The following is an 11,193-nucleotide window of genomic DNA, read 5'->3' as shown; positions in this document are numbered from 1 at the left end:
CACATATTTAGCATAACACCCAAAGATCCACTAGAATGCATGAACGAATATCTACTTAAACCAACATTTCCTGGAGGCGGACCACCATGTCTGCTTCACAGAATGTAACCAATGTTGTCCATCTCCAGCCGCCCCTATCAACGACTATGGGCCCCACAAACCACCAGAATGCAGGGCACAACATGGGTACAACGCCAAATGAATTCCAATTTCCTGATATTTGAGCCACCAACGTGTGTGGCTGCGTGCACAGCAAAACGTTGGTCACCCCCGACAAAATCTCACTCCAAGGTTTTTTGAAAAGTTGGCAGCTCTGTAATTGTAAGATGCGAATTCAGGCTCTTACGCGGTGACGCCAGACAGAAACTGCTGGCTACGTCAGGAGACTGTGGAAGCGAAGCCATGTGAGCGCGTCCGGGCCGGGACTGTATGTATACAGATGACTCTTGTTTGTTATGATTAAATAATGATTATTATATATCTCTGGCTTCGGAGCTTCTTCTTCCAAGCACCAGGCAGCTCGAGATTCTCTAAACTTTTATACCACCTTCCCGTGTCTGGACAGCTCTCTGCTGAGGAACTCGTCGGTGATGAAAGGAGGGACGTTCGACAGGACTACCTTGGTGGCGGGTTGGCATAAAACTTTTAACAGCTGTTAAATTCTCTCTGTTAACAGCCGTTTCGTGCACGTACTGACCTGCACGAAACGGCTGTTAACGGTGATTCCTGTCTCGACGACCGCGTTCACCTTCTCCACCCAGTCTAGGAAAACAACCACGGCACTGTTCATACGAGCGGCCGACACGACTCCGCTGTGGCCGACCCTGTCCCCCACAGCGATGCTGATGTCCTCCACGTTGCAGGGGAACGGGGCACAGATTTTAACACCATGTTTGCGGGTGAGCAGTTTGGATGTCCTGCTAGCCATGGTGCCACCCACGCCACCGGCAAAATGCCGGTGAGGTACAAAAATAATAAGAAACCCACAATATACACCAAACACCAAACTAATGTGAAACTGTGATTTATTTAAACTATGTGAAAAATATATCATCAACCGAGTAAACTAAACGAAAAGACGCACACACTCGATCACCACCACCGGCTCACAGCTCACACAGAGAGAGAGAGAGATTTGTTTTGATTTTTACAAAACCTTTATTTTACATAAAACAATATGAAGAAACGGACACATTGTTTTGTTTTTTAAATGTGTTTATTTGATAATGGACAGTGCACATTAATAGAAACATTTCTGTAAATATGCCAGAGTTAGCCAAGAGGCTATTTTTCATCTGTAGTCCCACGAGGCAGATGTTATAAAACAAACCTAAAAACATAAGATTACATATACAATGTACAAACAAGAAAAGAAAATAAGATGTTAAATTGGACAGAATAAAAACATCCATGTCAGAGTAAATTAAATATATAACCACAGACAGGTAAACAACAACAAAAATACTTTTGTGCAGTAATTGTAATGACATTAACTAAATAAAACAACAAATAAATCCTCAACATCATCTGTGTCCCTGAGAGGAGATGAGATTGGATACATTTAAGAGAGAGAGAGAGAATTTAATAGGAAAGATGAGATTGGCTACATTTAAGAGAGAGAGAGATAATTTAATAGGAAAGATGAGATTGGATACATTTAAGAGAGAGAGAGAGAGATAATTTAATAGGAAAGATGAGATTGGATACATTTAAGACAGAGAGAGAGAATTTAATAGGAAAGATGAGATTGGCTACATTTAAGAGAGAGAGAGAGAATTTAATAGGAAAGATGAGATTGGATACATTTAAGAGAGAGAGAGAGCATTTAATAGGAAAGATGAGATTGGATACATTTAAGAGAGAGAGAGAGAATTTAATAGAAAAGATGAGATTGGATACATTTAAGAGAGAGAGAGAGAATTTAATAGGAAAGATGAGATTGGATACATTTAAGAGAGAGAGAGAGAATTTAATAGGAAAGATGAGATTGGATACATTTAAGAGAGAGAGAGAGAATTTAATAGAAAAGATGAGATTGGATACATTTAAGAGAGAGAGAGAGAATTTAATAGGAAAGATGAGATTGGATACATTTAAGAGAGAGAGAAAGAATTTAATAGGAAAGATGAGATTGAATACATTTAGGAGAGAGATAATTTAATAGGAAAAATGAGATTGGATACATTTAAGAGAGAGAGAGAGAATTTAATAGGAAAGATAAGATTGGATACATTTAAGAGAGAGAGAGAATTTAATAGGAAAGATGAGATTGGATACATTTAAGAGAGAGAGAGAATTTAATAGGAAAGATAAGATTGGATACATTTAAGAGAGAGAGAGAGAGAATTTAATAGGAAAGATAAGATTGGATACATTTAAGAGAGAGAGAGAGAGAATTTAATAGGAAAGATGAGATTGGATACATTTAAGAGAGAGAGAGAATTTAATAGGAAAGATGAGATTGGATACATTTAAGAGAGAGAGAGAGAATTTAATAGGAAAGATGAGATTGGATACATTTAAGAGAGAGAGAGAGAATTTAATAGGAAAGATGAGATTGGATACATTTAAGAGAGAGAGAAAGAATTTAATAGGAAAGATGAGATTGGATACATTTAGGAGAGAGATAATTTAATAGGAAAAATGAGATTGGATACATTTAAGAGAGAGAGAGAGAATTTAATAGGAAAGATGAGATTGGATACATTTAAGAGAGAGAGAGAGAATTTAATAGGAAAGATGAGATTGGATACATTTAAGAGAGAGAGAAAGAATTTAATAGGAAAGATGAGATTGGATACATTTAGGAGAGAGATAATTTAATAGGAAAAATGAGATTGGATACATTTAAGAGAGAGAGAGAGAATTTAATAGGAAAGATAAGATTGGATACATTTAAGAGAGAGAGAGAGAGAATTTAATAGGAAAGATGAGATTGGCTACATTTAAGAGAGAGAGAGAATTTAATAGGAAAGATGAGATTGGATACATTTAAGAGAGAGAGAGAATTTAATAGGAAAGATAAGATTGGATACATTTAAGAGAGAGAGAGAATTTAATAGGAAAGATAAGATTGGATACATTTAAGAGAGAGAGAGAGAGAATTTAATAGGAAAGATGAGATTGGATACATTTAAGAGAGAGAGAGAATTTAATAGGAAAGATGAGATTTGATACATTTAAGAGAGAGAGAGAATTTAATAGGAAAGATGAGATTGGATACATTTAAGAGAGAGAGAGAGAATTTAATAGGAAAGATGAGATTGGATACATTTAAGAGAGAGAGAGAGAATTTAATATGAAAGATGAGATTTGATACATTTAAGAGAGAGAGAGAGAGAATTTAATAGGAAAGATGAGATTGGATACATTTAAGAGAGAGAGAGATAATTTAATATGAAAGATGAGATTGGATACATTTAAGAGAGAGAGAGATAATTTAATAGGAAAAATGAGATTGGATACATTTAAGAGAGAGAGAGATAATTTAATAGGAAAGATGAGATTGGCTACATTTAAGAGAGAGAGAGAATTTAATAGGAATGATGAAATTGGATACATTTAAGAGAGAGAGAGAGAGAGAGAATTTAATAGGAAAGATGAGATTGGATACATTTAAGAGAGAGAGACATAATTTAATAGGAAAGATGAGATTGGCTACATTTAAGAGAGAGAGAGGTTGCCCGTTAAATGGCCTTAATAGGAAAGATGAGATTGGCTACATTTAAAAGCCAGAATAACAAAGATTTTGAAATAAGTACAGAAAAAAAATAAATATGATTAATTCAGAGATAAGACGGATCTGCTAACCGCTGACCCACAGTCGGTAAACATTGATTAAAATGGGCATTCTACCTGCTTGTGTTAAATACAGCGGAAAGAAACTCTGGGTTATAGAGTTTCTCGACTGACTATGCCTTTGATTACAAATCTTGGACGTCACGTCCTTAAGAATTTGCCTCAGACGGCCAGCAAGTATTTTCTCCTCGTCCAGAGGAGTGTGTAAATAATTTTGAGACATTTGTATTTCTCTGATTCTTCTGCGTTCCTGCTGTCTCTTAAAAGTCCTCAAACACTTCTACCTGCTTGTGTTAAATACAGCGGAAAGAAACTCTGGGTTATAGAGTTTCTCGACTGACTATGCCTTTGATTACAAATCTTGGACGTCACGTCCTTAAGAATTTGCCTCAGACGGCCAGCAAGTATTTTCTCCTCGTCCAGAGGAGTGTGTAAATAATTTTGAGACATTTGTATTTCTCTGATTCTTCTGCGTTCCTGCTGTCTCTTCAAATTCCTCAAACACTTCTACCTGCTTGTGTTAAATACAGCGGAAAGAAACTCTGGGTTATAGAGTTTCTGGATTGACTATGCCTTTGATTACAAATCTTGGACGTCACGTCCTTATGAATTTGCCTCAGTGATTCCTGTCACAGGACCTCACATCGGATCAGGAAAATATTCCCAAAAAACAGAAAAAAACCTTTCACAGGAAAAAAGGGTAGAAACCTTCAGGAGAGCAACAGAGGAGGATCCCTCTCCCCGGAAAGACAGAGGTGCTATAGATGTCATGTGTACAGAATGAACAATGTTACAGAGCATTTCACTCAATATGAATCATCACAGTTCACATTAGGCGAGAGGTCATCATTCACACTCACCTCAGCCAGAGAAAATGTTTAGAGGGGAGGAAGTGCGCCGTATTGAAGAGTGCCGAAGTTCTTTACTAGGTCGTTGACGTCAAATTGAAATGGTAAGCAGACAGAGGCTGTGTAGTCGGCAAACATTGCAGTTAATCCTACTACAAGAAGTATTGTCGCAATTACAAGAAGTATATTCACAATGCTGATGCCAACATACAATCCTACTTTCAGAACACCTTTTGCACAGCTAAGCCACAAAGGTCTGGTCTTCACGTCTTCAGGCGTACTCTCATCTGTGTGATACTCAGATGCCGTCTCATCAGATGCCGTCTCATCTGTGTGATACTCGGATGCCGTCTCATCTGTGTGATACTCAGATGTATTCACCAGGAGGCTCCCATCCCTCTGATTCTCAGCTGAGTCGGTATTTTCAGCAGAAATACAGCTTTCCTCTCTCTGATTCTCAGATGAGTCGGTATTTTCAGCAGAAATACAGCTTTCCTCTCTCAAATTCTGATGGTCAGCAAGTATTTGTTCCTCCTGCCTCATCTTGAGCATTTTTTTAGGATCACAGATGGATTTTTGTTGTTTAGCTGTCAGAGACTTCAATTCAGCAAGCTCATTACTGGTGCTCGCATTCTGCTCACTTAAAAATATTTGCCTTTTCTGAAAATCCTTTAGAGCTCGACTCAATTGTTTGATCTCTGACATACTGTTGACAATAATCTGCTTCTGTTTTTCTACAACCTCATCTGCATCCCTTTTGGCTAAGTGAACTTCTCTTACTTGACAGTGAAGGTCTTGCACTGTTAAACACAAACGTTCAATGTCTTTTTGTTTTTCCTTTTTCGGAGATTCGAGGTGGACCTCATTAGCAATCAAGCTCTGGTTCTCCTTAGTCAGGATTGTCTTGTTATCCTGCAGATCTTCAACTTCTCCCTGCAGATTACTATTCTTTGCCTTTAGAATGTCTTTCTCAAATTCATTCTGGGCCAGTTTATCAGTAATTAAATTATTCTGCTGGATCAGAGCGATCTGTCTTTCCTCGTAATCCTGCAACGTTGACAAAAGGTTTTTAATCTTTATTTTCATTGTCGTTTTGCCATGACTTTCTTTCTGAACGTCCTCTAAACGCACCTTAATGTCATCAACGGTTGCATTCAGACTGTAAATCTCTGTTTGCTTTTCGTTTTTTAGAAATTCTAATTCTAACTCCTTCTCTTCCAGCTTTCTCGTGAGCTTAGAAAATTCCTCATGGTGACATATTTCTAATTCATGCACCACCCTGTCAGTTATACGGCTGGCTTCAGATGTTTGTTGCTGTCCAAAGAGCTCTGTCTGGGAGTTCAGTGATTGTATTTTAAGATACATAGATTCCTCCTGGTCATGAGACTCAAGGGAAAACGCTGACCCATCGATATGTGATTCCTCCATTTGTGGAGTAGCGTGTAAATAATTTAGAGACATTTGTATTTATTTTGTTCTTCTGCGTTCTTGCTGTCTCTTAAAAGTCCTCAAACACTTTTGTTTACCTGCTTGTAGAATACAGCCAAAAGGATCTGGGTTATAGAGTTTCTGGACTGACTTTGCCTTTGATCACAAATCTATGACGTTGCGTTCCGGGTCTGCGACTGGACACGCCCATTTTACACGGGCTGCGTCAGAGATGACGTGTGCGTTCTTGAGACAGGCATTTTCCCAGAATGCATTTTTCACCAGCGACAGGGGAAAATGGCGGAGGAGAAAATTCACATTAGAAAGTAGACATTTTCTAAATACTACCGTTGTTGAGTAACGGAATGTAATGTAAGGATGTTTTCGGGCGAGAAGTTAGTTGTGTTAGCATCAAATCTGGTGTTGGTTTGTCGAGATTCAGCCGATTTAAGGATATGCGTCAACGATTACGGAGATTTGAGGTCCGGCTCTTGGGTTCAGTGAGCCTCGCAGCACCGGGGGTCAGCGCTCATGTTGCACGCCAAGAGAAGCCTGATCTCGGCAGGACTCTTTTAAATGATCCGCTGGCTCCGATGTCTCCGTAGCGATTACACATAATAATAATTCGGTTTTGGAGGATCTAACAAGCAATCTCTGGTCTCATAGTTTCCCCCCTGGGGATGAATAAATTACATATCTAATCGTATTATTTGTTCACAAGTAAATCAGTTTGACTGAGGGTTAAGATTTATAACTTTATATTTAAATTGAATTTAACTGGACCAATTTGTTATTTATAAAAACGATACATATACAATTATATGTGTATCTATATAAATATATATAATAGATATATATAAATATATATATATAATTATAAACACAAACAATTAACGTTATGTGTATCTACATAACTATATATATATATATATGAAATATATATATATATATTTATAAACACAATATATATACAAGTATATGTATATCCATATATATTTTGTTTTTGTACACAATGTATATATCTCTACAATCTCATATGTGTATGTCTGTGAAATGCAGAATTTGTCTCCTTCAAATGCAGCCGAGAAATTAATATTTGATGTGATTTATATTGACACTTTTTAATGTAGTCATTGAAAAACAAGGTACCTTATAACATCACCGTTTTGTTTAAATGATCGGTTACGTTACGTGACGTTAGTTAGAGACCCGAGCTCACGTTACTGGAGCCGCTGCGCTGTTAACAGCAGCTCGGCTGCTCACATCGGCCGTCTCTTAAAGCATGTAATGAGGTTAATGGACCACTGTGAGCAGCTAGTCGGGTCATGAACCTGAAATATCTCTTTCAAAGTCCGGTAACGGTGCAATCTTTGAGATTAACTACACTGCTCAACTGAACTTGGTTATTTTGCTACTTTTGTTTTGTGGTCCGCAGCAAAACTAACTTTTTACATGTTGTTATGTTTGAGGGAGCCAGGAGCAAACGGATCAGTTCACCAAGCTGAGGGGGAGAATGGTGCCTCTTCTTAAGCCATTAGTCCATTTGTAAAATCTCTATTTGACCATCTTGTACTTCACGTTACAGTTAATGAGCTCTCATCCTACACAAAGCCTTTACTAATACGACAACCACGGGCAAACCCCTTGTATGTGTTTTTGTATTGCTGTCACAGAGATGCACATTGTCACTCTCAACTTTATGTTTAATTGTTTAGTGCGTCATTGATGGCATTAATGGTCGTGACATTATTTATTTGATTGCATTTGCTTCAGTTGGTGGTACTAGTGTGCCCATCTAAACAGTGGACTTCACCTCCAAGCGGCACCTGACACCTGTATAAGGACCCCAAAATGGCACCTGTCAAGAGACACGCTTACGACGCGGACTTCAAACTCAAGGCTATCAGTCACGCAGCAGAACATGGAAATAGAGCAGCTGCGAGAGAATTCAACATTAAATGTAGTTTTACAGAACTTAGTTCGGGAACAATGACCACGCCCCGAACGCAGCTCACTTCCGGTGCACTTAAGTACTTAAGTCCAGCACACCTGTTCATCTTCACATCCCTCCCCCCAACCCCTTTGTTTCTAACATATTGTTCTCTCCCTCTCACAGGAACAACGGGAGACTCCGCTCTCCGAAGCTTCAGACAAGACTACCCCCATCCACGAGTCTCCACTCCCCCGTTCCCACCAGTCACGGGGACACCGTCGACCTGGAGCCCTGCTTCAGATGGGAGCCCTCCTCAGCGGTCATCAAGGCCTCCAAGAAGGCCACAGGCCAGTACAACCTTGCCCACAAATCCTAAAAAATTCTGATCTCTGATGCCTCATTTTTTGTTATTTTATTTGTGTTTGGGTTATAAAGGCTACTGTTTAAGCACTTTATTTGTTGCACTTATTTATTTGTTGCACTTTTTTGTTTCATAAAGAAAAATATTTCTCCCTAACTAATCTTGTGTCATTTTTTGCTCTTAAGAATACAATTATTAACAATATAGGTTAGGTTTCAGTTAATAATTAGTTAAATACCATTGTAATCAAAATGTCAATCAACCTACCTTGGTTAAATCTTAAACACAGGTTTATTAATTAGGCTATATTGTGGTAAATAGACAGTCATTGAGGCACAACAATAGTTTTCTGGTTGAATGTTCAGCTCAAGTCTAGAAGGCCCTGCAAGTCATGAGCAGATGGACATGAATCAGAATAAGTTCAGGTATTGCACATATTTAGCATAACACCCAAAGATCCACTAGAATGCATGAACGAATATCTACTTAAACCAACATTTCCTGGAGGCGGACCACCATGTCTGCTTCACAGAATGTAACCAATGTTGTCCATCTCCAGCCGCCCCTATCAACGACTATGGGCCCCACAAACCACCAGAATGCAGGGCACAACATGGGTACAACGCCAAATGAATTCCAATTTCCTGATATTTGAGCCACCAACGTGTGTGGCTGCGTGCACAGCAAAACGTTGGTCACCCCCGACAAAATCTCACTCCAAGGTTTTTTGAAAAGTTGGCAGCTCTGTAATTGTAAGATGCGAATTCAGGCTCTTACGCGGTGACGCCAGACAGAAACTGCTGGCTACGTCAGGAGACTGTGGAAGCGAAGCCATGTGAGCGCGTCCGGGCCGGGACTGTATGTATACAGATGACTCTTGTTTGTTATGATTAAATAATGATTATTATATATCTCTGGCTTCGGAGCTTCTTCTTCCAAGCACCAGGCAGCTCGAGATTCTCTGAACTTTTATACCACCTTCCCGTGTCTGGACAGCTCTCTGCTGAGGAACTCGTCGGTGATGAAAGGAGGGACGTTCGACAGGACTACCTTGGTGGCGGGTTGGCATAAAACTTTTAACAGCCGTTAAATTCTCTCTGTTAACAGCCGTTTCGTGCAGGTACTGACCTGCACGAAACGGCTGTTAACGGTGATTCCTGTCTCGACGACCGCGTTCACCTTCTCCACCCAGTCTAGGAAAACAACCACGGCACTGTTCATACGAGCGGCCGACACGACTCCGCTGTGGCCGACCCTGTCCCCCACAGCGATGCTGATGTCCTCCACGTTGCAGGGGAACGGGGCACAGATTTTAACACCATGTTTGCGGGTGAGCAGTTTGGATGTCCTGCTAGCCATGGTGCCACCCACGCCACCGGCAAAATGCCGGTGAGGTACAAAAATAATAAGAAACCCACAATATACACCAAACACCAAACTAATGTGAAACTGTGATTTATTTAAACTATGTGAAAAATATATCATCAACCGAGTAAACTAAACGAAAAGACGCACACACTCGATCACCACCACCGGCTCACAGCTCACACAGAGAGAGAGAGAGATTTGTTTTGATTTTTACAAAACCTTTATTTTACATAAAACAATATGAAGAAACGGACACATTGTTTTGTTTTTTAAATGTGTTTATTTGATAATGGACAGTGCACATTAATAGAAACATTTCTGTAAATATGCCAGAGTTAGCCAAGAGGCTATTTTTCATCTGTAGTCCCACGAGGCAGATGTTATAAAACAAACCTAAAAACATAAGATTACATATACAATGTACAAACAAGAAAAGAAAATAAGATGTTAAATTGGACAGAATAAAAACATCCATGTCAGAGTAAATTAAATATATAACCACAGACAGGTAAACAACAACAAAAATACTTTTGTGCAGTAATTGTAATGACATTAACTAAATAAAACAACAAATAAATCCTCAACATCATCTGTGTCCCTGAGAGGAGGTCCTCACTCCCTTCTGGGTCCTCTTATCATGGAGAAACCACTTTACTCTGCCAAGACTGTACCCTCGTGGGGAATCACTGCCCCCAGAGGATCCAGATTCAGAATCTTAGTCCTCCTCCATACTAGATTCAGACTCCCCGTCCCCATTTCCCGAAGCTCCTTTCTTCGCCTATGAACTTTCTCCTTCCTCCCTGCTCTTCCTCTTCAAACGGTGAGCCTGAAGCTCCTCCACTCCTGTTTGTCAACATGACAACCTCTTCCTGCGCACAATTTTCTTTCCCTCCAGCACCCACCCGACCACCCTGCTGAACCCCACCCGTCCCTCCCTGTCCTCCCAGCCCCTCCTTCCTTACCTGCGACACTACCTGCCCGTGTCTCACCAGCTCATTGAGCAAAACCTCGTCCATGATAAACGGAGGCACATTGTCCACCGTGACTCTGACCGCCGGTGTTAACAGCGGCAGAACCGGCACCACCGTGTCTTTCACCACGATGACTTTCGCCGCCCCTAGGCTCACTTTCTCCACGCTGTCGAGAAAAATCACGACCGCGCTGTTCATGCGGGCAGCGGACTTCACGCTGCCGTGACCCACCACCCGCCCCACCGCCATACTGCAGTCCTCCACGGAGCACGCAAAACACGGCGCAGCCCGTACACCGTGAGAGAGAGAGAGAGATAATTTAATAGGAAAGATGAGATTGGATACATTTAAGAGAGAGAGAGAGATATAGGAAAGATGAGATTGGATACATTTAAGAGACAGAGAGAGCATTTAATAGGAAAGATGAGATTGGATACATTTAAGAGAGAGAGAATTTAATAGGAAAGATGAGATTGGATACATTTA

This window comes from Cyclopterus lumpus, chromosome 16 (genome assembly GCF_009769545.1).
Source record: "Cyclopterus lumpus isolate fCycLum1 chromosome 16, fCycLum1.pri, whole genome shotgun sequence".
Taxonomy (NCBI): Eukaryota; Metazoa; Chordata; class Actinopteri; order Perciformes; family Cyclopteridae; genus Cyclopterus; species Cyclopterus lumpus.
The sequence above is the reverse complement of the archived record's forward strand: the minus strand, read 5'-3'. Positions refer to the sequence as shown.